We start from the raw sequence: 27,087 nt of genomic DNA, 5'->3' as shown, positions 1-27,087 counted from the left end.
ACGCAGTACTTTCCGGGCTGTAATCTAAAGCGTTACCCAAGAATATTATCTGCCAATGGTAACAGAAAAATTAACTTAACTCAAAAGGATTTTTCTTACCCCTTTGGTAGATATTTGTTTTTCTTGTTTTAGGCAATTGTGTCCCTGAGCAAGACACTTAACCCCTATTTGCTCCAGAGGCGTGCAACCTCTGACATATATATCAATTGTAAGTCGCTTTGGATAAAAGCGTCAGCTAAATGAATAAATGTAAATGTAGTTATCACAACAACAACAACAACAACACATGGGATTTGTCTCTCTAATGCTTAAAAGTCATAGGACACCAATCATCTGCAAGCAAATCTACACCACTTGGCCACACACACACAAACACACACGCTCATGCACAACTGCGTAGTTTAGGCCCAAGCTGTAATGTCTTTCCACTGTCAGAACATCTGCTTTGGAACCGTCTTCAGGCTTTCCCTCAGATAGCTGACTGTTCTGTGTGATGGTTGCCCAAAGGCATCGTACAAAGCACACAAAGGCAGGCAGGCTGCTGAAACCATAGCAAATCAAGGTCTGGGAAGTTAAATTTGCCCAGTGATGCTGGGTTTCGTATCAGCTTCTTATTCTAACATTTAGTTCAAGTTAGGGTCACACCACTTTAGTATATTTATTAATAATGTAATTAGCTTTCACTTTTCATTTGGTTTTATAGTCTGGCATCTTTAGTATGGCTTGAAATTCAAGTTGACAGAAATTCACTTCACTAATGCCAATGGCACTTAGAGTTATAATGACTTCAGAGTTTCAATAGAAAGTCTTTGTTATCTTTTAGTCACTTTTACTTTTAAGTGCTGGTACAGGTTACTGAATCTGTCCTGATTTTTTTGCCCTGTTTAGAGCTATGTAAGATGAAAATGGGGAGGGAAAAAAAAAACTATCAAGGAGAATTGTCTTTGTAATTTTCTCTAAAAAGAGCATTATGCAAATTAAATTCTGCATTCTTCAAATTCAACTTTGCCATCTGCCTCGTAATTTTCTCAAACATTTTATCTGATGCGAGACAGCTGGAGTAGCTTATTATGGGGACGTTCAAATTACATTTTTACCATTTTCTGTCTACCAGCAATGCTGTTGATCTTCGCAAGGTCTTTTAAAAACGTAAATGTACAATAATTGCAGATTTTGAAATGTGTCTGGTAAACTAGCATATGCTTTCTCGATGCATTATCTCCTTATTACAAATTCAATATCACTGTCATGATTCCTGTCTTGTGTTCCCCTTTTCTTGTATGGACTTTTGTTATTTCCTGTTCTGTGGCATGTTTTGTAGTCCTTTGTAGTTTTTCTAGTTTATTAGTCTCCCCAGATGTTTCTGATTAGCCACGCCCCCTCGTTATCTTGTTTAGCTTGTTTGCCTTTGTATTTAAGCCCTGTGTCTAGTTCAGTCTTGTGTGTGAGTTCTTGATTTGTGGATTTTTTTGGTTCGTGTACCTACCCGAAGTGATAAGATAAAATAAAATTCTGCATCAAAATTTATAGACAAGTAGTTTGTTTAGGCATGGTTTGTAAGGAATTACAAACCTGCGCACATATATTCAAACGCACATAACTATAGAATCAATTCTTAATGCGCATGTGAATGCCATCAGCGTCTATCACAGGTTCACGTTTAAAGTCTGTTTAGAGAGAACGGTGTCGTCTTAGCGGCCCCTAATTTAATAACAAATGATCATTTAGACAGAAGTGAATCAATCAAAACTAACTTTAGCTGGAAAAAACATTTTTCAAGAACCACTATAAAACCAAACCAATCTATGTTACCTTAAATTATGTGTTTATCTCTGTAAAGCTGCTTTGAAACAATCTACATTGTTAAAAGCGCTATATAATTGAGGATGACTTGACTTGACTTGACTTGACTAAAGGGTTTCTGGTGGTTTCATGCTTAATTCTTCGCAGATATTTTGCTGTTAATTTGTGCCTTTTCTTTTCAACATGTTTTTTGCGACCCTGCTCACTATTAGTTGGCGTGCACCTGAGACCCGCCACTCTCTGTAGGCAAGGGTGTGGTGAGCTGGTGCCTGCTCACGTCACGCAGTACCACAACATCCAATTGGAAAATTCAACTGCAGCAGCCACCGTTCAACCTGAAGAGGGCAACACTCAGATGTTTTTACTCCATATATTGTAGAATTAAAACACTTTATACCCAAATGTCAAAAAATTTACTCGAATCAATTAACAACATTAATAAAGCCCCAGTCTTACAGATCATTAACTAAAAAAAGTTATTTTAGGGTTTAGTTAGCCTTTAATGTGGGTTGAAACTGGAAACGTGTTTGGAAAAAATATATGATCAAAATATCCACTTGCCTAATACTTATGCATGCAGGTACTTTAAAAGTAACATTCTACTAAATAGAGTCCTTTTAAAATCTCTTATTAACAGAAATAAATAATGTAGCCTTCAAACACTCTTCAGTAAATGGACCTTTAATTGCTTCAAGTTCTCAAGTAATTATTCCAGTCTGTAATAAAGAACAAAGAAAAAAAAAATACTTTACATATCTCAAATCACCTTCTGAAAATTGAATACATCTTGGAAGGCTTTTTTTATCATTATGGAGAAGGTTTCATTTTAGTACCAAATTACCAAAAATTTTGACATCCCTAGTAGAGTGTAGTAATACAATATTACCTCATTAAAAACTTTGGCCAATTTGTTATGTGACAAAAGTTAAACAAAGTACCAAACCAAGATCACAATCTAAAAGTTGAGGACAACTGATTTTGGTGATAAATTCGTATAGATTAAAAATCTCTATTTAATTTCTTTTTCTTTTTTGCCATCTTGACTCCGTCTGGAGATTGAAACTCTTTACTGTCATATGTTCTTAAACTGTACCTCTCACAGTGAACTTCAAAAAATCAAAAAATAAATAAAAATAAAAACATCCATTTCACACATACTGTTAATCAAAAGCTGCTTGTGATACAACAGTGATTCTTATGACAGTGCATGTAAAGCCATAAAAGATCAAGAAAAAGACACATAATATATTTTTTTTTGTTGGCAGATGAGCATACATGGAACAGTCTGAACACTCAAGTATACTATCTGTTTTGACATGAGAAAGTAATGTTGAGGATGGTTTTATGATGGCTTTTTCAACAAATATAAAAGGCAGAATGTTTCTTTATGTTTGCTCTTCAGAGCAGCTCTTAAATTAAATCCATTCACGTTCGAGAATTTGTTTAAATATGGTCTGTGAAGGTACACTCCTGGGCAAACAAAGGAAAAAAAAAGGGGAAAAAAAGGGCCAAGCCAAAATTGGCTAAACACTAAGCTTTTAATTGTCTTAACCACAAATTATTGGTCAGAAAATTAGCTAGATTTAAGCAAATACACTACTTAAAAAGCCATTGCTGTCTGAGAAGAACAAAGACAAAATTAGATTTTTGGCAGAATATGGGAAGTTGTGTGTGGAGTGATAAATCACAATGAAATATGAGTTGCATGGTGATGCTCCAGACTGGTGTCTACGAAAATCTGGCAAGAAATATAATAAAATGCATCTCTACCACAGTAAAGCATGGAGAAAGAGACTGTGTCATTGTTACGAAACAGAGGACCCGGAGACAGAGAAACAGGTGATGGAGTTTATTTGCAGCAAATGGGCATGTAAACAGGTAAATGGTCAACACTAGGCAGAGGAGAGCACAGAACACAGACGCTGGAGAAGATCGCTGCAGAAGAACGTAGGGGATGAACGCTGGAGTTGAACGTAGGAGTAGACACGGGAGATAAAGGTCCTCAGGTTTCACACACTTGGGTAAAAGGAGACTAGACCATCAGGGAACACAAGGTGAGTGGTTTTATGGTGAAGATAACGAGGGAGATTGCTCACAGGTGCAGGTGATTGTGATGGAGGTGCAGGTGTGGGCCAAGGAGGATGCTGGGAAATTTAGTGAAGGAGGTGGTGACCATGACAGTACAGGACTTGGAGCTGGTTGAGGAACTGTTGCTGCTTGACAGTCAGGTACATGATCATCCTCACATAAGTCTGGCAAATCAACTGTCTGTTCTTTTTCTTTTTCAGGGTGGTGGAGTCGCACCAAGACCCGTCTGTTGCGTCGAATATTTCCATGCGAGGTTTTCAAAACAAACAACCTCAGGAACTGCTGTCGGATCACTTTTGCAGTGATGGCTTGGTCCTTAATCCAAACCGTCTGTCCAGGCTTCAGTGGTGGCAAAGATCTTGCTCTATGTCTCTTATTGTACGAATTTCTTGTTTGAGCACGTAAGCTGGATTCAAACTGTTTCAGTTTTTCTGCATCTGGAAGTTTAGGTGTGAGAAGAGACCGCAGAGTTGGTAAGCCTGTTCTAAGTCTTGCCCATTGACAATTCCGCTGGACTATAGACATTTGCTTGAGGTTTAGAGCAGTATGCAAGCAAGGCTTTGAGCGGATCTGATGTTTTCCCCAGGAGTTTTTTGACAGTTTTCACGGCTCGTTCGGCTTCACCATTCCCTTGTGGATACTGTGGGCTGCTTGTTATGTGCTTAGAGTCATATTCCCTCGAAAACTCACGGAATTCAATGCTGCTATACTGTGGCCCATTGTCAGATATTAGCATCCCAGGCACCCCATTCTGTGCAAACACTGCTTTAAGATGTTCTATTATGATTGCAAAAGAAGTTGATGCCAATTTGACTACATCGACATATCTTGAATATTAATAGACAGTTAAAAGGTACTTTTGTCCCTTTAGTTCGAACAGGTCTGTAGCTGCTCTCTGCCATGGATATGGTGGAAAGTCTATAGGTTGTAGCAGCTCTACAACTGTCATGGAAGCCTTTCTACACTCATCACAATGTTGCACCATAGTTCGCAGTTGTGAACTCAGACCGGGCCATCACACAGACTGTCTTGCCCTGTGGCGACATTTTTCTATTCCTTGATGTGCCTGATGAATGTGGAGGAGAACTGAACTTTGGAGTGAGGCAGGGATTATCAACCTTGTCCCATGTAGAAACAGTCCGTCGAGGATGGAAAACATGTCTCTTTCCATCCAGTAAGGTCTGAATTTGTCACTGGCCTGCACAGTTCTCAGCCATCCATGCTCATGGAACTTCATTACTTGGCTGCATACAGGGTCTTTCTTTAACTCCTGTTGAATGTTATCTAGGCAGCTCTTTGAGGCAGGGAAACTTTTGAGAGTTGAGTCATCAACCATTATATCAACCATACTGGGCATTCTTGACAGTGTGTCTGGAGTAGGGTGACCACCTCCAGTCAGACAAAATGTAGGACAAGTAGCATGGTAAAGTGGGACAATGTGGGACAGACATAATAACTTTAAACTTAAGGTATATTGTCTATATAATTTACCAAGAAACATTTTTTAAACCCACCAACTAAAAGATTAAGACACTACCTGACCCAAAATATCACCCAAAGTTTCTACAGCTTAAGGCATAGGCCTAGGCCTATAAAATACAAAACACTAATTTTGCAGCATCTCTCTTTATTGGGACAATCAAATTAGTCAACAGTCCAAAGGACCAGGCATTACGAAACTAAAAAAAATGCTCTCAGTGAATCAAATTCACCTTAAAATACAAGACACAAAAATATTAGGCCTAGCCTATTTAAGTTCAACAAAATATAAGGCCTAGCCTATACAGTGCAAAATATTTAGGGCTTGCCTATAGAAAGTTTAACTATTTCTGTGCAAATAAGGTAAACCAAAATCTTTTTTGATAAGAATGGCTATATGGGATAAAAAAAGAACAAAATCTCCCTCCAAGCGTTGACCATGTGTCAACACAATCCAGATGGTAGCAGGTCAACAGCATTCCCCAGCACCATGGATAGCACTTTTCTGAAACACATGGGTAGCAGCAAACCAACCAAATAATAACCAACAAGAGGACCACAAATATATATTCTAAATTTTACACAACGAATGTTCATTTTACCTTAATTGTTCTTCTTCTTGAATTTATACTTTTTGTCTGTACGTACTGCATCCAGGAGAGTTTTCTCTTTCAATGCATAGCTGTAGAACTCTGTGCAGCTTTATCCAAAGTTGCTTTTGACTTGAATCTCACTCTTGATAAGATCCACAGAGCACCGGTTTCGTTGGTCAGTCCATGCTGCAGTCATCAGTGAAAACACTCTTTCCACATGTGGATTTGTCACAGGGATGCTAAAGAGAAAGAATACAAGTACAGTCAAATTTGGTGTGTTTGTGCCTTGGAGCAAAGTTGACCACTTCTCCACAACAGGAACTGTTCTCTTTACAACCTCCTGCTGGCGTGGCAAAATTAAATTGGCAAAACACACAGTATTCTTCATAGAGTTCATCCATGTTTAGTTTATCTCCACCACATCACATCACAGAGATGAGAGAATGTGAATTCACTCTTAAGTCCTAACAATGCCACATGCTTCTGAAAGTTGCTGTCTGAGAAGTCATTCCATTTGTCAAGGTAGCTGAGTGAAGTACTGTAGAAATTAGAGAAGTCCTGCTTGATTGCTGTTGCTTCACAGTCTAGAAACCTTTGGAGAAGTGCACTAGTTTCAATCAAAAGGAGTCTGTCTGCCGCTGCTGGAGCTTTCTCTGAAGAGTGGAGAGAATGTCATATAACTCACAGACAGTTATATTGTCTCCCTCCAACAGCAGTATAACATCATGGAATATCTTCAGTGCATTATGGAGGAAGGACAGATAGGCCTGTAACTGAACAGGGAGCCCATCAACGTGTTGATCCTTTTTAAAAAGCTTCCATTGCACCTTTGGACTGTGTTCCTCTCCTAATGACAGAAAGTAGGCCTTCACTGCTGGCCAGCTGACATTAAGCCTTGCGACAGCAGGCAATATACTTAGCCATCTTGTTGGTACATGCCTCAGTACAACATGATAGTCTTGATCCACAAATTCAAACAATGATTTCAGTTCTTCAGTGCGCTTTGCAGATGATGAGAAGTGACTGTAAATCTTGTTAGTTGTACATTCGATGTCTATGTCTAGTTTGTCTCCTGCATATTTTGCACAATTATGCACGACATGAGCCATACAATTAGCCTTGATAATGTCAGCATTATCTGCTTCAGCTTCTGTTAAACTGATTTGAACTTTCCATAATTCACACTAGCGTTATCAGCAGTGTAAGCAGAGATCATTTCCAGTCTTAGGCCATTCTCTTTCAGTTTGTTAGTAATCTGGCGGTGAATTGATTCTGCCGTCTCTGCGCTATCCTCGTAAATGTATTTTTGTATGAGTGTGTAAGCTCTCTTGTCTACCTTTCTACTGCTAGTCCCTATTACTGTTATGCTTTGTCTGTCGGACTGTTTGCCTACTATCATGTTAAGACTGTACTATGAACTTCAGTAAAGGTATGTATATCATTCATCTGAATATTAGAAGTTTACTACCTAAGATTGACCTATTAAGAGCCTGGCTTACTTATAATAAACCTAATGTAATTACACTTTCCGAGACCTGGCTCAATATATCATTTCACGTTTATTGTCATTGTCGTCCAGAGAACAACAACGAAATTGTGTTTGAAGCATACAACAACCGTACATGGTGTCTTAGAGTGCACTAACAAAATAAGTAATAAATACCCCTGTGTAAACATGGCACATCGAAGTATATAGTTGTTTAAAGCACAGAACCAGTGACATTCACTCTTAATAGCAGCAAGAGGCTTTACAAAACAAAAAGACAACCAGGACAAAAAGTATGATGAGTATGATAATCAGAGTTGGATATGGATGTGATTAATGCAACAATGCAAAGTCCAGTTCATAGTTATTTCACAGAGAGGTATGAGGGAGGGGGGGGGGGGGGGCATCATTAACCATCGTTAAGCAGGATGGATGTGGTTAATGCAACAATGCAACGTCCTGTTCACAGCTGTTCCACAATGAGATATAGTTTACTGTCCTTGGGGGGGAGGGTAAGGAAGGGCATCATTAAGCAGAATTAAGCAGCCTCACTGCGTAAGGGTACAGGCTGTTAGCCAGCCTGGTTTTACTGGCACCAATAGACCTGTACCTTCTCCCTGAAGGCAGCAGGTGGAACAAATGATGGGCCGGGTGATGCCGGTCCAGTAAGATGCTATGCACTCTCTTCAGACAGCGGGTATCATAGATGTTGCTGATCTCTGGAAGAGTGGTCCCAATGATTTTACCCGCTGCATTTACCACTCGTTGGAGTGCTTGCTGATGGGCTTTAGTGCAGCTGGAATACCACACTAAGAAGCCATACGTCAAAACACTGCTGATGGCACAGTTGTAATAGTTGACCATCAGCTGTTTAGGAATCCTGGCGCTCCTCAGTTGCCTCAGATAGTAGAGGTGTTGCTGGGCCTTCCCTATCACAGAGGTGATGTTGATTCCCTAGGACAGGTCATCAGTCACAGATACTCCCAAAAATTTAAAATATGGCACCCTCTCTACCACTTCATTTCCAATACAGAGAGGAGAGTGATTGGGTCTGCTTTTGTGGAAGTCCACAATAATCTCCTTAGTCTTTTTGATGTTCAAAGACAGGTTATTTTTGACACACCATGACGCTAGATGTTGCACTTCGGTTCGGTAATCCGCCTCATTGTTGTTGTTAATTAGTCCGAGCACTGTTGAGTCGTCGGCAAATTTAACAATGAGATTGGAGCAGAGAGAAGCAGAGCAGTCATGTGTAAATAGAGTGTAGAGCAAGGGGCTAAGCACACACCCTTGGGGGGCCCCGGTGTTGATTGATAGGGTGGAGGACATGTGCTTGCCTACTCTAACACTCTGTGTTCGATTTGTCAGAAAGTCCACAATCCAATTGCACAGCGAGTTGTTGAAGCCAAGGTGTTGCAGTTTTGCTCGGAGTTTGAACGGCCGGATTGTATTAAAGGCCGAGCTAAAGTCGACAAAGAGGAGTCTCGCGTAGGTGTTCTTGTGCTCGAGATGTTCCAATAACGTGTGGAGCACGATGGCGATGGCATCCTCAGTCAAACGGTTCCGTCTATATGCAAATTGGTGTGGATCAAGTGATGATGGTATTGCGCTTTTGATATAAGTGGAGACCAGCCTCTCAAGACACTTGGCAGGAATGGAGGTGAGTGCCACCGGTCTATAATCATTTAGATGAGTGGCATTTGACTGCTTAGGGACTGGGACTATTGTAGCTGCCTTAAAGCACGCAGGAACCCATGAAGTGGACAGTGATATATTATAAATGACGGTAAAAACGTCAGTTAGCTCCGCAGCACAGTCTCTCAGCACTCGGCCCAACACACCGTCCGGTCCGGCTGCCTTCCTGGTGTTAATGCCGCAGAGGACCCGTCTTACCTCATGACTCCTCAGAACTGGGGCATAATCAGTAGACGGGAGGGGGGGCGACACAGGATCAGTGTTGTCCCTGTCATAACGAGCATAAAAGAAGTTAAAATCCTCTGCTAAGATGGAATCAGCTGAGGGAGATGTTGATTTGCTCTTATAATCCGTGATGGCCCTGATGCCTTCCCATACCTGCCTGGGGTTTGCTGAGTTATTAAAACAGGCTTCAATACGCCTCCGATGTTGTTGTTTGGCAGTGTTGATTCCTTTCCTTAATGCAGCCCTGGCTCTGCTGTATACCTCATGGTCTTTTGAACCCAGGGCTCTATTCCTAGTTCGGATCAGTTGTTCAACTTCGTGTGTAATCCAAGGTTTTCTGTTCAGATACACACGGAAATGTCTCCAAGACGTAACATTATCCACACAGAAGTTAATGTAACACAGGACAGTGGTGGTATATTCATCCAATGAATCACGGGTAACCGTGCCCTGCCCCTTGAAAACATCCCAATCTGTGTGGTGGAAACAATCCCGTAACATAGGGATGGCATCATCTGGGAACCTTCTCACGGTCTTGGTTATAATCCCAGCGCTCTTGATCTTGGGTGTGTACCGTCAGTGTAACAGCAGGGAGAGATGGTCTGACAGACCCAGGTGGGGATAGGCCTGGGCCCTGTATGCTTCTGCTACATTAGTGTACACCTGGTCCAGCGTTTTATCTCCCCTAGTAGCACATTTCACATTGCGATGGAATTTGTGAAGAACAGTTTTTAGGTCAGTATGATTAAAATCCCCAGCGGCGACAAAAACACTGTCCGGGTGCGCTACCAAGCTGTTATTTATGCTGTTGTAAACCTGTGCAAGCGCTAGCTTAGCATTAGCGTCCGGTGGAATATAAAAAAAAATAACTATACCTCGACTACCTCAAAAATTAATTAGTGTCAAACAATCAAAAAATATTAATTCTGAACACTTTATCCAAGACATGAATAACATTAATTGGGATAGATTTCATTTAATCCCATTTGTTGAAGATGCTTGGAACTATTTTTATTTCGAAGTTACCAAAATTATTGATAAACAGGCACCTTGGAAAATAATTAAAGTTAAGGGAAGACATTTGCCTTGGATAAATGCTGATTTAATAAATCTTTTCAAAGATAGAGATAGAGCTTGGAGAAAATACCGCTCAACAAAGGATTCTACAGAATGGGATACTTATAAAAAGTTGAGGAATGTATGCACAACAAAAACGCGAAATGCAAAAGCAAACTATTTTAAGGATTACCTAGCGACAGATTATAACAATCCCAAAGTATTTTGGGACAGAATTAATAACTTAACTAATTTCTCATCAAAAAAACAATCTAACTTCATTCGAATAAATAATGAAACTATCAATGATTACTTCGAAATTGCTGATGCATTTAATCAATTTTTCACCAAAGGTGATATTGGCCTTTCAAGATCTTCTTTACTTTGGTTTAATTCATACTTACATCATAGACAACAATGTGTTTTGTATCAGGGAAGTTGTTCGGATTTTGAAACTATTGACAGAGGAGTACCTCAGAGCTCACCTCTTGGACCGTTATTGTTTTCTGTTTTCATAAATAACCTTCCACAAGTTTGTTCTAATTGTCAAATTCAGTTATACGCAGATGACACTGTAATTTACTTTTCTAGCTCGGACATCTTTTATATTCAGAAATCAATCCAGTCTGATTTTGACGTAGTTCAAAATTGGTTTAGTAATAACAAACTTTTGCTAAATAAAAAGAAGTCTTATTCTATGTTGTTTAATACAAAACAAATCTTACCACCAACTGACTACTTAATTAAGTTCATTGATGGAACCCCAGTGCTAAAAGTTGATGAATTTAAATATCTAGGTCTTCTGCTTGATTCACAACTGTCATTTAGATCACATATTGATTTAGTTATCAAGAAAATATCATATCGACTCAAAATGCTTTATCTCTCTATTAATTGCTTTACTCGTCCGGTTAGAAAAATAATTATTATTCAGTTAATACTTCCAATCCTTGACTATGCCGATATAATCTACCAAAACACCTCCGATACAAATCTTCGCCCTCTTTATAATAATTTATGTAGATTTGTACTGAGGTGTCCATACAAAACGCACCATTGTCAAATTTACGAATTATTAAACTGGCTATCTTTAAATTCAAGAAGGCATTATCACTGGTTTCAATTTATTTTTAAATTTTATTACTTCAATTATCCTATGTATCTAAAAAAATATCTAATTCCTTTTCACTCTTCATATAACTTAAGGCACACTGATCAACTATTTTTTCACGTTAATTTTAATAAAGAAGTAGGTCGTCGGGCATTCAAATTTAAAGCTCCTTCAGATTGGAACAGTTTACCAAGGGTAATTAGATCCACTACTTTGTTTAAGTTTTTTAAGTTATTACTAAATGATCATTTGCAGAACAAATATTCCTGCTTTCGAGTATAACTATTTTCAATCATCACGTGAACTTCATTATTTTCATAACGCATGTGTGATAACTGTATACTTATTGTATCTATGTACTTAGAAGGCTTGTATGTGAGGAGATAGTTATGGAGCTAATGTTTGTACATGTTTGTAAATGTTGGTAAGAATGGGATATAATGCAAAATGTTGTTTGTATTTACATTTGTTTTTAGGACCCCCTCGAAAACGAGATGTTACATCTCAAGGGGCTATCCTTCAAATAAATTTCAAATTTCAATGTGAATGACTCCAGCTGTGGTGTGTCCCAGGACCACAGACTTCTTTGTGAGAGGAGGTCTCGCAAGGGCTTTGTTTTCTCGGCCAGGTCTGGAATGAACTTCCCCAATTGGTTCATCATTCCAAGAAAGCTGCGTACCTCAGACACATTGTTAGGCTCATGCATATTTTGAACCGCAGCCAGTTTGTCGGGGTCGAATCCAGCTGAGGACAGCTTGTGGCCTAGGAACTTGACTTCAGTCTTTTGGAGTACTGGAAATCCCAAATGGAAGTCTCTTAAAAGAATAGTGCCCAAAATGGCGTAATGAAGGTAGTCAATTCTTGAGTCTTCAGCCAAACGGATCTGCCAAAATCCAAAATTTGTATCTAATATGGTGAAGATTTTTCCTGGCCTAGTGTGTGGTCTACTGAGGGCAAAATAAATTTATCTCGTCTAACAGGACTGTTTAATTTAGTCAGGTCAACACAAATTCTCACTGTGTGATCAGGCTTAAGAACCAGAACATGGCGCAGTGGGGTGGTGATGGCGCAGTGGATAAGACACATGCCTTTGGTGTGAGAGACCCGGGTTCTAATCCACTGTGAGACACCAATGTGTCCCTGAGCAAGACACTTAACCCCTAGTTGCTCCAGAGGCGTGCGACCTCTGACATATATAGCAATTGTAAGTCGCTTTGGATAAAAGCGTCAGCTAAATGAATATTTTTGGGGTGGTGATGGCGCAGTGGATAAGACACATGCCTTTGGTGTGAGAGACCCGGATTCGAATCCACTGTGAGACACCATTGTGTCCCTGAGCAAGACACTTAACCCCTAGTTGCTCCAGAGGCGTGCAACCTCTGACATATATAGCAATTGTAAGTCGCTTTGGATAAAAGTGTCAGCTAAATGTAAATGTAGAACAATACCAGAACAACAGTCACTAGGTCATTAGACTTTCTTGATGATGTCCTGCTTCACCATCCTGGATAACTCTTCTTTGACTTTCTCCATTAAGGGCACTGGGATCCATTTGGCTACATTTACAGAATAAGGTGTTGCATTGGGCTGTAACTTAATACAGTATTTCTCTTTCAGCTCACCTAAGCCTGTGAAAAGTTCTGGATATTTCTCTTGCCACTGGCATTCTGTGATGTTATCCAGTCTTGTGATAAGGTTAAGCTTTTCAATGGCATGTCTGCCCAGAAGTGTTGTGTAGAGATTTTTGACCACATAGAAGTATTCCTCTATATTATTCTCATTTTTTGAGATGGTGGTAGAAAATACTCCTTTCACATCCAAGACATTCTTTCCTGGTCCCATCAGTACTTTGCGCGTTTTCTTAAGGTCTGCACGTTTTCTTAAGGCATGTGTTTTTATTTGAGGCCAGCAGCACAAAGATGGATTCAGGTATTGCTGTAACGTCTGCCCCAGTGTCCATTTTCATTTTCACCGGTTGCTCCAAGATCTGAACAGTTGTGCACCAGCCTTGAGTATTTCAATCTACAGCTCCGAGGAATGCTTGCCCTTCATCTGAATCACAGTCATCTTTAACCTCATGAAGCACAGTCTTTGAATGACATTGGCTCATATAGTGCCCTGTCCTATTGCACTGATGACAGGCAGCCTCTTTGGCTGGGCAGACATCCTTTACATGTGTAACCGGCAGAGTAGTCACTGTCTGGGTGAAGTTTGTCCCTCTACAGCTACATAGCCCCCTGACGTCATGGTGCCCAGCTAGCTGCTGAGTGGCTAACAATTCATTGGTGGCCAGGCAAGTCTCTATAAAACAGTTTTCACTGTCGGGCTAAGAGAGATTCCCTGGTGTTTAAATAAGTCTACAGTCTTGTTACTGTTTGTATACGTGGTTCCCTCGTGCAACCAAGGTATGTGTAAATGTTTATATGATGTAGCAAGCTGAGTATTTAGTATTGTTTATCTAATACTGGGTCATTGGAAAATAGGTGTCATACTGATTGCCAGACGCTTCCGGGTTGTCGTGTGATGTACTACCGAAGGTATTTTGTGCATTTTATTTTGAGTTTTAACGTGGATGTCATTGTTGGGACGTGATATGCATTTTAATGAGCATATTTGCACATGGGTCTTGGGCAAGGCACTGCCGGGTAGCTGTACCGCAATTAAGACGCAACATCTAAAAGGTAAATGGTCATTGTGTTACGGGTAGAACCAGTGTGTTAGGACCAATAGCCTTCAACACATGCAAAATGAGTCTGATTGCGTGTCCTGACGTAATGCATGGCTGTGTTAATCATTAACCCTTAATAGAAATGTATTTAATGAATATGTTGTGTGTAATGACTGTTATGTAGGATTGTGAAGACTGACGCAAGGGCAGTTTTTCTACGGTGTCATTTTGTATGTCGCATTGAGGTAAAAAAAAGAGAATAGAATGTTTGTTATCCTACGTGACTATGATCTGTGCATGTGTATATCAAGCACTAATTTTAAATGATTTTGTGTCTCCAGGTAGATTGCTCTTGCTGCTTTGCCTTGCCTAAATTAAGTGTATTGATAGTTTAGCCTTTCTTTATATTTTCTTTTTTTCTTTTGTTTGGTTATGTTGCCTTGGCTTCCGCCTACTGCCCCGTCCGACTGAAGTTGTATTGGCTGTTCCAGTAGTTTACATAGCCCCGTTAAGATTTTGCCCAGCTGTATATTCTATCCATCTTGCTAGTGATAACAACCTTTTCGTCCCTGTCCCCCTCCTCCAGAGTACTAGGGTAGCTGCTCACTGGAGAGGTTCCTGAGTCCATCTTTGCGCACTGCACCGTGTATTGTATTGGTAAACTGCACCTCACAATATTGATTGAATCACTTGTGTGTGTGTGTGTGTGTGTGTGTGTGTGTATGCATTTGACTGTAGGCACCAGAGTTCAGAGCACGGTTGGTGAACTTAACGCTTATCTCGGACAGGTAACCTACCTCGACAGCGAATCAGTATTTTCTTATCTTGCTAATTTTATTGTCCCTGGTAGCAGCCGATACCAGCCCTGGTCTTTCCCTTTAGGCCAAGCCTTTTCGTTTGTATCTACTGTGCCTCTGTTATGACGGGGTGGCTCTTTTAAATATATTATTGATTAATAAAGTATTGTTATTTTTTGTACTGTACACGCCTCTGTCTAATTCATCTTGGGTGTATTTCTATTAACCTGCTTGCCTTAGATTAGGTATTCAGCAGTTAACGTGTAAAGTATATCTTGGTGTGAGAGGCACCAGGTGGCGTAGTCCCAAACCTTTATGCCTAGATCTGGTCAAAGTTTTATAGGTCACACATGGTATGGTGATTTTCCACATCTCATGCAGCTTGATTTCGATGGTTTCTCTTTATGGTCTTTCTGGAAATTTGGCCAATTCCCACCCTTTCCTGACTTTGGCTTTTTGGTTGAATCCTGCCTGTACATCTCTTTGTGTACAGAGTCTAGCTTTAGGTCTCGTCTTCTTCCTGCCTAAGTTCTGCCTGCTGTTTTCTCACTGCTTCGCTTTGCCTGGCCACAGTTATGGCTTTCTCCAAAGTTAGGTTTGCATGTAATTGAAGGCGCTCTGACAGTTTGATGTCTTTTAATCCGACAATTCTGCAATTCGGTCTCTAATAGTTCCAAAAGCACAATGTTCCGACAATGAATACAGTTCAGTGATAAAATCATTAACTGGTACATCTGGCTCTTGTTTCCTGGAGTTAAACTTTGCTCTCTCATAGATCACATTTATTTTGCCAGTGAAGTATTCCTTGAATTTATTCTGCAAAGTTTCATAATATCCACGCTCTTCTGTAGTCATGGCTAATCCACACAAAATGTCATCAGCTTTGTCTCCCATGCAATAAATCAGTGTGTTAACTTGGTGCAAATATGATGCTTGTGCAAGGCTACTTGTGAAGGGGGTGGATTGGAATCCACTCCTGCTTCAATGTATATATAATGAGTGATTATAATCAAGGTATTAATCGATATGTTTCCTTCTAAATATAAAATGAGTTGAATGACTTCTCTGGAGATTCTTCATTGTTATAGAAGTTACCAGTGTGATTACTGAAATATTCTTTTCATGTATTATTTAATGTCTGTATTTAATATCTGAATGCAGTAACAGTGCTTGCTTATTTAGCCCAGCTTCCAGAAATAAAATATGGACTTGTTTTGTGTTTGAGAAAGGTCTTCAACGTGTTAAAAAATATAGGGGTCATTGAAGCCAATAGTTTAAGGGACCATTTCTTTGTTAAAGCCTTACTTTGCCATTAGACTAAAGTTTAGCTATCCTTGAGAGAAAGAATGCATTATCTTGATGTTTTGAGAGAACTCTCCTGTTTATAGTTAGAGCCTGGCCAAATCCAACCTTGGAAAAGCTGTGTGTCGGTGTGTGTGTTAGCCTTTTTGGTTACAGGTTAAGGAACCACTGGACTTATTGGAGATTGACTGAGCTGTTGTTCTGGACATGCTGGTGCCCAGTTACCCAAATCTGCGACCTGGAAGGTCATGACTAGCCTAACTTCAGGGTCTGAGTGTCAGCTGCATTATCAATGGAGATATGCTTCAGTCTATCTGTATATGTATGGAAAATTACTGTGTTTATCTATTTCTTAGCCAATGAGAATCATTCAACCTGTTAGCAATGACGTAGCTTAGACCTTGGAAATGGTATAACTGCTGTGATCTTTGTAACTTTAAGCGGGGCGGCCTACAAACTCCTGTGTGAGTCTTGAAGCTGACTTCTGCTGATGAAACTGCAAACTATCTTCAGTAAATCTTTTCTTTAATTTATTATAATTCTGACTCCGGGTCTTCATTCAAACATCTGGTCCTTGGGTCCTAACTGTAAATCCCTTTACACTTGCAACTCTGAACCTTTCAAATCGTCTGAGCCATCTTCCAAAGTCGTTTGGCTTTGTAAAATCGAATGGATTTGAAATGAAGTTGTGGGTGCTGGTGATTCCTCCATTGCTTTGTAGATTTTTATTATTAGTTTTTAATTTATTTTTATGTTTCTTCTTAAAGCTATTTTTAAACTTAAGCACTTTATTCAACTTTTATGAATCATCATACGCTTCTGTGGGCCTCTCTGCCTGCACCCCGCTTGCCTGGCAACCATACCCCATACCATACTCTTAACTTATGATGCGGTGGTTAAGCATGTGCTGATCCGCTTGCAGTCTTTCCTTATTTTTTTTTTCATTGGAAACGGCATACACTACGGCCCTACTGCAGCGTTTCTCCTCCAGCGGTGCTTATGGGCTTATTCAACAGTTTATCGGTGGTTAGAGACTGTTCTAGCCGCTTCTGACACCATGTTGTGTTCGTGAATGAGCCGAGACAGCGATCACACAGCCTAGCATAACTTTACTTTATTGAACACTTGCAAAGTACAAACCCCCTGCTTAGGGCGTGGCTCACTCAGTAGTTATCTCACCCATCAGATATCACTATTTGTCCAGATTTGAAGTCCCTATAGTGAATATTTGGTCTCACATTAAACCTAAACTAACAGGGTGACATTTTTTCAACTACTCATGAACTGTTTGAAGCCATTAACATTGAGTGGAACAACTCTAACTCTTAAAGCTGTCTGCAAGTTTACTCACACAGGTTAAACATGAAAGCTATTCAATGCCATCTACAGTATTTTTGCGATTCTTGCTAATTTCCTGGCAGGTCTGTCAACACTCACGCAATTGACCTGTGGCTAAGCCACGCCCCCTCCACTCACTCGGACAAACAGTCAACATTTGGTGACAGGCGCTATGGCATCTGTCACAGCAGGAGAGATTTCACAGGAGGCAAATGATGATTTTTGGAGACAGAAAGATTATATAGATATATATTTTGGTAAAAAGTTGTCTAAAATATTGTGCTTTAATATGTAACTAGAAAAAAAAGTTTAATGAGACAAACTTTAAGTTGGCTTGAGAAAGCCGGACCAGAGAGTTTGAATAAGTTTAAAGTAGTTTGAAGTTTAAAGTAGTTTGAAGTTTGATAGATGGATTAGTTAGAAAGAAAGAATAGTTAGAAAGAAAGAAAATGATTGGTTAGAAAGGAAAGATTAGGTAGAAAGATAGATAAATAATAGATAGATAGAAAGATTAGTTTCAATGAAAGAAAGATTAGTTAGAAAGAAAGAAAGAAAGAAAGATTAGTTAGAAAGAAAGAAAGATAGATTAGAAAGAAAGATTAGTTAGAAAGATAGATAGAAAGAAAGATTAGTTAGAAAGAAAGATAGATAGAAAGAAAGATTAGTTAGAAAGACAGAAAGATCGATTTGAAAGAAAGATCAGTAAGAAACAAAGATAGAAAGAAAGAAAGAAAGAAAGAGAGTAGTTAAGAAAGAAAGATAGATTAGTAAGAAAGATTAGTTTAGAAAGAAAAAAGATAGATTAGTTAGAAAGGAAGAAAGAAAGAAAGAAAGAAAGATTGATTAGTTAGATAGAAAGAAAAATAGATTAGTTAGAAAGAAAGAAAGGATTAGTTAGAAAGATAAAAAGAATTAGTTAGAAAGAAAGATGGATTTGTTAGAAAGAAAGAAAGGATTAGTTAGAAAGAAAGAAAGGATTATTTAGAAAGAAAGATGGATTTGTTAGAAAGAAAGAAAGATAGATAGATTAGTTAGAAAGAAAGAAAGGTAGATTAGTTAGAAAGAAATAATTATTACTTAGAAAGAAAGAAAGATTAGTTAGAAAGAAAGAAAGATAGATTAGTTAGAAAGAAAGATAGATAGATTAGTTAGAAAGAAAGAAAGATTAGTTAGAAAGAAAGAAAGATTAGTAAGAAAGAAATAAAGAAAGATAGATTAGTAAGAAAGAAAAAAGATAGATTAGTTAGAAAGATAGATAGATTAGTTAGAAAGAAAAATATAGATTAGTTAGAAAGAAAGAAAGATTAATTAGAAAGAAAGAAAGATAGATTAGTTAGAAAGAAAGATAGATATATTTGTTAGAATGAAAGAAAGACAGATTAGTTAGAAAGAAAAAAGATAGATTAGTTAGAAAGAAAGAAAGATTAGTTAGAAAGAAAGAAAGATAGATTTGTTAGAATGAAAAAAAGATAGATTAGTGAGAAAGAAAGAAAGACAGATTAGTTAGAAAGAAAGAAAGAGATTAGTTAGAAAGAAAAAAGATAGATTAGTTAGAAAGAAAGATAGATTAGTTAGAAAGAAAGAAAGATAGATTAGTTAGAAAGAAAGATAGACAGATAGATTAGTTAGAAAGAAAGATAGATAGATTAGTTAGAAAGAAAGAAAGAACGATAGATTAGTTAGAAACAAAGATAGATACATTAGTTAGAAAGAAAAAAAGATTAGTAAGAAAGAAATAAAGATAGATAGATTAGTTAGAAAGAAAGAAAGATTAGTAAGAAAGAAATAAAGAAAGATAGATAGATTAGTTAGAAAGAAAAAAGATAGATTAGTTAGAAAGATAGATAGATTAGTTAGAAAGAAAAAATATAGATTAGTTAGAAAGATAGATTTGTTAGAATGAAAGAAAGACAGATTAGTTAGAAAGAAAAAATATAGATTAATTAGAAAGAAAGAAAAAAAATTAGTTAGAAAGAAAGAAAGATAGATTTGTTAGAATGAAAGAAAGATAGAATAGTGAGAAAGAAAGAAAGAAAGAAAGACAGATTAGTTAGAAAGAAGGAAAGAAAGACAGATTAGTTAGAAAAAAGAGATTAGTTAGAAAGAAAGGAAGAGATTAGTTAGAAAGAAAAAAGATAGATTAGTTAGAAAGAAAGATAGATAGATTAATTAGAAATAAAGAAAGATAGATTAGTTAGAAATAAAGATAGATAGATTAGTTAGAAAGAAAGATAGATAGATTAGTTAGAAAGAAAGAACGATAGATTAGTTAGAAAGAAAGAACGATAGATTAGTTAGAAAGAACGATAGATTAGTTAGAAAGAAAGAAGGATAGATTAGTTAGAAAGAAAGATAGATAGATTAGTTAGAAAGAAAGATGGATAGATAGATCAGTTAGAAAGAAATATAGTTAGATTAGTTAGAAAGAAAGATAGATAGATTAGTTAGAAAGAAAGAAAGATGGATTAGTTAGAAAGAAAGAAAGATAGATAGATTATTTAGAAAGAAAGATAGATAGATTAGTTAGAAAAAAGATGGATAGAATAGTTAAAGATAGATTAGTTAGAAAGATAGATTAGTTAGAAAGAAAGAAAGATTAGTTAGAAAGAAAGAAAGATAGATAGATTAGAAAGAAAGAAAGATTAGTTAGAAAGAAAGAAAGATAGATAGATTAGAAAGAAAGAAAAATTAGTTTGAAAGAAAGAAAGATACATAGATTAGAAAGAAAGAAAGATTAGTTAGAAAGAAAGAAAGATAGATTTGTTAGAAAGAAAGAAAGATTAGTTAGAAAGAAAGAAAGGATTAGTTAGAAAGAAAGATGGATTTGTTAGAAAGAAAGAAAGATGGATTAGTTAGAAAGAAAGATTAGTTAGTTAGAAAGAAAGAAAGAAAGAAAGATGGATTAGTTAGAAAGAAAGAAAGAAAGAAAGAAAAGTTAGGAAGAAAAAAAGATTAGTTAGAAAGAAAGATAGATTAGTTAGAAAACGAAAGATAGATTAGTTAGAAAGAAAGAAAGATGGATTAGTTAGAAATAAAGAAAGATGATTAGTTAGAAAGAAAGAACGATAGATTAGTTAGAAAGAAAGAACGATAGATTAGTTAGAAAGAAAGAATGATAGATAGATTAGTTAAAAAGAAAGATAGATTAGTTAGAAAGAAAGAAAGATGGATTAGTTAGAAATAAAGAAAGATGATTAGTTAGAAAGAAAGATTAGTTAGAAAGAAAGAACGATAGATTAGTTAGAAAGAAAGAACGATAGATTAGTTAGAAAGAAAGAAAGAACGATAGATTAGTTAGAAAGAAGGATAGATTAGTTAAAAAGAAATAAAAATAGATAGATTAGTTAGAAAGAAAGAAAGATTAGTTAGAAAGAAAGATGGATTTGTTAGAAAAAAAGAAAGATTAGTTAGAAAGAAAGAAAGATGGATTAGTTAGAAAGAAAGATGGATTAGTTAGAAAGAAAGATGGATTAGTTAGAAAGAAAGAAAGATTAGTTAGAAAGAAAGAAAGATAGATAGATTAGTAAGAAAGAAAGATAGGTTAGTTAGAAAGAAAGAAAGATAGATTAGTTAGAAAGAAAGAAAGTTTAATTAGAAAGAAAGATAGATTAGTTAGAAAGAAAGAAAGATTAGTTAGAAACAAAGAAAGATAGATAGATTAGTTAGAAAGAAAGAAAGATCAGTTAGAAAGAAATAAAGATTAGTTAGAAAGAAAGATTGTTTTGCTAGAAAAAAATAAAGATTAGTTAGAAAGAAAGAAAGATAGATAGATTAGTTAGAAAGATAGATTAGTTAGAAAGAAAGAAAGAAAGATAGATTAGTTAGAAAGAAAGATAGATTAGTTAGAAAGAAAGAAAGATTAGTTAGAAACAAAGAAAGATAGATAGATTAGTTAGAAAGAAAGAAAGAAAGATTAGTTAGAAAGAAAGATGGATTTGTTAGAAAGAAAGATGGATTAGTTAGGAAGAAAGAAAGATAGATTAGTTAGAAAGAAAGAAAGATAGATTAGTTAGAAAGAAAGATCGATTAGTTAGAAAGAAAGAAAGATTAGTTAGAAACAAAGAAAGAAAGATTAGTTAGAAAGAAAGAAAGATGGATTAGTTAGAAAGAAAGATGGATTAGTTAGAAAGAAAGAAAGAAAGAAAGATGGATTAGTTAGAAAGAAAGAAAGATTAGTTAGAAACAAAGAAAGATAGATAGATTAGTTAGAAAGAAAGAAAGATAAGTTAGAAATAAATAAAGATTAGTTAGAAAGAAAGATTGATTTGTTAGAAAAAGGAAAGATTAGTTAGAAAGAAAGAAAGATTAGTAAGAAAGAAATAAAGAAAGATAGATAGATTAGTTAGAAAGAAAAAAGATAGATTAGTTAGAAAGATAGATAGATTAGTTAGAAAGAAAAAATATAGATTAGTTAGAAAGATAGATTTGTTAGAATGAAAGAAAGACAGATTAGTTAGAAAGAAAAAAGATAGATTAATTAGAAAGAAAGAAAAAAAAATAGTTAGAAAGAAAGAAAGATAGATTTGTTAGAATGAAAGAAAGATAGAATAGTGAGAAAGAAAGAAAGAAAGAAAGACAGATTAGTTAGAAAGAAGGAAAGAAAGACAGATTAGTTAGAAAAAAGAGATTAGTTAGAAAGAAAGGAAGAGATTAGTTAGAAAGAAAAAAGATAGATTAGTTAGAAAGAAAGATAGATAGATTAATTAGAAATAAAGAAAGATAGATTAGTTAGAAATAAAGATAGATAGATTAGTTAGAAAGAAAGATAGATAGATTAGTTAGAAAGAAAGAACGATAGATTAGTTAGAAAGAAAGAACGATAGATTAGTTAGAAAGAACGATAGATTAGTTAGAAAGAAAGAAGGATAGATTAGTTAGAAAGAAAGATAGATAGATTAGTTAGAAAGAAAGATGGATAGATAGATCAGTTAGAAAGAAATATAGTTAGATTAGTTAGAAAGAAAGATAGATAGATTAGTTAGAAAAAAGATGGATAGAATAGTTAAAGATAGATTAGTTAGAAAGATAGATTAGTTAGAAAGAAAGAAAGATTAGTTAGAAAGAAAGAAAGATAGATAGATTAGAAAGAAAGAAAGATTAGTTAGAAAGAAAGAAAGATAGATAGATTAGAAAGAAAGAAAAATTAGTTTGAAAGAAAGAAAGATACATAGATTAGAAAGAAAGAAAGATTAGTTAGAAAGAAAGAAAGATAGATTTGTTAGAAAGAAAGAAAGATTAGTTAGAAAGAAAGAAAGGATTAGTTAGAAAGAATGATGGATTTGTTAGAAAGAAAGAAAGATGGATTAGTTAGAAAGAAAGATTAGTTAGTTAGAAAGAAAGAAAGAAAGAAAGATGGATTAGTTAGAAAGAAAGAAAGAAAAGTTAGGAAGAAAAAAAGATTAGTTAGAAAGAAAGATAGATTAGTTAGAAAACGAAAGATAGATTAGTTAGAAAGAAAGAAAGATGGATTAGTTAGAAATAAAGAAAGATGATTAGTTAGAAATAAAGAAAGATGATTAGTTAGAAAGAAAGAACGATAGATTAGTTAGAAAGAAAGAACGATAGATTAGTTAGAAAGAAAGAATGATAGATAGATTAGTTAAAAAGAAAGATAGATTAGTTAGAAAGAAAGAAAGATGGATTAGTTAGAAATAAAGAAAGATGATTAGTTAGAAAGAAAGATTAGTTAGAAAGAAAGAACGATAGATTAGTTAGAAAGAAAGAACGATAGATTAGTTAGAAAGAAAGAAAGAAAGATAGATTAGTTAGAAAGAAGGATAGATTAGTTAAAAAGAAATAAAAATAGATAGATTAGTTAGAAAGAAAGAAAGATTAGTTAGAAAGAAAGATGGATTTGTTAGAAAAAAAGAAAGATTAGTTAGAAAGAAAGATAGATAGATTAGTTAGAAAGAAAGAAAGATGGATTAGTTAGAAAGAAAGATGGATTAGTTAGAAAGAAAGAAAGATTAGTTAGAAAGAAAGAAAGATAGATAGATTAGTAAGAAAGAAAGATAGATTAGTTAGAAAGAAAGAAAGATAGATTAGTTAGAAAGAAAGAAAGTTTAATTAGAAAGAAAGATAGATTAGTTAGAAAGAAAGAAAGATTAGTTAGAAACAAAGAAAGATAGATAGATTAGTTAGAAAGAAAGAAAGAAAGATCAGTTAGAAAGAAATAAAGATTAGTTAGAAAGAAAGATTGTTTTGCTAGAAAAAAATAAAGATTAGTTAGAAAGAAAGAAAGATAGATAGATTAGTTAGAAAGATAGATTAGTTAGAAAGAAAGAAAGAAAGATTAGTTAGAAAGAAAGATAGATTAGTTAGAAAGAAAGAAAGATTAGTTAGAAACAAAGAAAGATAGATAGATTAGTTAGAAAGAAAGAAAGAAAGATTAGTTAGAAAGAAAGATGGATTTGTTAGAAAGAAAGATGGATTAGTTAGGAAGAAAGAAAGATAGATTAGTTAGAAAGAAAGAAAGATAGATTAGTTAGAAAGAAAGATAGATTAGTTAGAAAGAAAGAAAGATTAGTTAGAAACAAAGAAAGAAAGATTAGTTAGAAAGAAAGAAAGATGGATTAGTTAGAAAGAAAGATGGATTAGTTAGAAAGAAAGAAAGAAAGAAAGATGGATTAGTTAGAAAGAAAGAAAGATTAGTTAGAAACAAAGAAAGATAGATAGATTAGTTAGAAAGAAAGAAAGATAAGTTAGAAAGAAATAAAGATTAGTTAGAAAGAAAGATTGATTTGTTAGAAAAAGGAAAGATTAGTTAGAAAGAAAGAAAGATAGATTAGTTAGAAAGAAAGATAGATTAGTTTGAAAGAAAGAAAGATTAGTTAGAAACAAAGAAAGATAGATAGATTAGTTAGAAAGAAAGAAAGATTAGTTAGAAAGAAAGATGGATTTGTTAGAAAGAAAGATGGATTAGTTAGAAAGAAAGACAGATAGATTAGTTAGAAAGAAAGAAAGACAGATTAGTTAGAAAGAAAGATAGATTCGTTAGAAAGAAAGAAAGATTAGTTAGAAAGAAAGAAAGATTAGTTAGAAAGAAAGAAAGATGGATTAGTTAGAAAGAAAGAAAGAAAGATGGATTAGTTAGAAAGAAAGAAAGATTAGTTAGAAAGAAAGAAAGAAAGAAAGAGAAAGAAAGATAGCTTAGAAAGATTAGTTAGAAAGAAAGGAAGATAGATAAGTTAGAAAGAAGGAAAGAGAAAGAAAGATATATTAAGAAAGATAGATAGATTATCTATCTTTCTATTAGTTAGAACGAAAGATAGATAGATTAAGTAGAAAGAAAGAAAGAAAGATTAGTTAGAAAGAAAGAAAGAGATTAGTAAGAAAGATAGATTAGTTAGAAAGAAAGATAGATTAGTTAGAAAGAAAGAAAGATAGATTGGTTAGAAAGAAAGAAAGATTAGTTAGAAAGAAAGATAGATAGATTAGTTAGAAAGAAAGATAGATTAGTTAGAAAGAAAGAAAGAAAGATAGATTAGTTAGAAAGAAAGATGGATTTGTTAGAAAAAAAGAAAGATTAGTTAGAAAGAAAGATAGATAGATAGATTAGTTAGAAAGAAAGAAAGATGGATTAGCTAGAAAGAAAGATGGATTAGTTAGAAAGAAAGAAAGATTAGTTAGAAAGAAAGAAAGATAGATAGATTAGTTAGAAAGAAAGATAGATTAGTTAGAAAGAAAGAAAGATTTGTTAGAAACAAAGAAAGATAGATAGATTAGTTAGAAAGAAAGATTAGTTAGAAAGAAATAAAGATTAGTTAGAAAGAAAGATGGTTTTGTTAGAAAAAAAAGAAAGATTAGTTAGAAAGAAAGATGGATTAGTTAGAAAGAAAGATTGATTAGTCAGAAAGAAAGATGGATTTGTTAGAAAGACAGATGGATTAGTTAGGAAGAAAGAAAGATAGATTAGTTAGAAAGAAAGAAAGATATATTAGTTAGAAAGAAAGATAGATTAGTTAGAAAGAAAGAAAGATTAGTTAGAAACAAAGAAAGAAAGATTAGTTAGAAAGAAAGAAAGATTGATTAGTTAGAAAGAAAGATGGATTAGTTAGAAAGAAAGAAAGAAAGAAAGATGGATTAGTTAGAAAGAAAGAAAGATTAGTTAGAAACAAAGAAAGATAGATAGATTAGTTAGAAAGAAAGAAAGATAAGTTAGAAAGAAATAAAGATTAGTTAGAAAGAAAGATTGATTTGTTAGAAAAAAAGAAAGATTAGTTAGAAAGAATGAAAGATAGATTAGTTAGAAAGAAAGATAGATTAGTTAGAAAGAAAGAAAGATTAGTTAGAAACAAAGAAAGATAGATAGATTAGTTAGAAAGAAAGAAAGATTAGTTAGAAAGAAAGATGGATTTGTTAGAAAGAAAGATGGATTAGTTAGAAAGAAAGAAAGATAGATTAGTTAGAAAGAAAGAAAGACAGATTAGTTAGAAAGAAAGATAGATTCGTTAGAAAGAAAGAAAGATTAGTTAGAAAGAAAGAAAGATTAGTTAGAAAGAAAGAAAGATGGATTAGTTAGAAAGAAAGAAAGAAAGAAAGAAAGATGGATTAGTTAGAAAGAAAGAAAGATTAGTTAGAAAGAAAGAAAGAAAGAAAGAAAGAAAGAAAGAAAGAGAAAGAAAGATAGCTTAGAAAGATTAGTTAGAAAGAAAGGAAGATAGATTGTCACGGAACACACACTGGAGGCAGAAAATCCAAAAGCAGTAGTTTAATATAAAAGGGCAATCCAAACTCTTAGTCATCCAGGCAGGGGTCAAAAGTCCAATAAGGCAATCCAAAACATAAAATACAAACGAGAACCAGTATGATACAAATAACGGAAGTGTGGGGACATAATACAAGGACTCCGTGACACATACTGAAACAGACAGGGTTATATACACAGGGAATCGACAATGATAATGGGGAATTGGCTGAGTGCAATGATCAGTGATAAGAAACAGCTGAGTGCAATGATGAGACAAAGGATCGTGGGAAATGTAGTTCATAAGTGAAGGACACCGTGGGAAAGGAGGACATCTAGTGGACATCAGGGGAACACAAACCCAACACTGTGACATAACCCCCCCTCTACGGAGCGGCTACCAGACGCTCCATGACAACAACAAGAAACACAGAAAACACAACACAATATAATACAAGAGGTTCAGGAGGGAGGTGGAACGGTGGAGGATCAGGGGGAGGGAAGGTGGACCAGGTCCATGAAGGGAGACAGGAACAAGGAGTGAGGGTTTAACCGGGGACCGGGGCAAAACAAAAAATCTATCGGGCATCCAGGGGTAAACACAAAGTCTATCGGGAGGCCAGGGCGAGACGCACAGTTCATCGGGAGGCCAGGGCGAGACGCAAAGTCCATCGGGCGGCCAGGGCGGCGAAGACCCCTCGGGCGGCCAGGGCGGCGAAGACCCCTCGGGCGGCCAGGGCGGCGAAGACCCCTCGGGCGG

At 35.5% G+C, this 27,087-nt stretch overlaps 1 long non-coding RNA gene across 1 annotated transcript in view; it reads left to right on the top strand.

Annotated features, from left to right (window-relative positions):
• Nucleotides 1–21,099, top strand: part of LOC143696964 (uncharacterized) — a 466,435-nt gene extending 445,336 nt beyond the window's left edge. The window contains exon 3 of the long non-coding RNA XR_013186103.1: nt 21,061–21,099. This is a non-coding gene — a long non-coding RNA (uncharacterized LOC143696964). The remainder of the gene's footprint in view (nt 1–21,060) is intronic.
• Nucleotides 21,100–27,087: the final 5,988 nt, after the last annotated feature.

This window comes from Siphateles boraxobius, unplaced genomic scaffold (assembly GCF_051911475.1).
Source record: "Siphateles boraxobius isolate OS27281-9 unplaced genomic scaffold, OSU_SipBor_1 31, whole genome shotgun sequence".
NCBI lineage: Eukaryota > Metazoa > Chordata > Actinopteri > Cypriniformes > Leuciscidae > Siphateles > Siphateles boraxobius.
The sequence above is the reverse complement of the archived record's forward strand: the minus strand, read 5'-3'. Positions and strand labels throughout refer to the sequence as shown.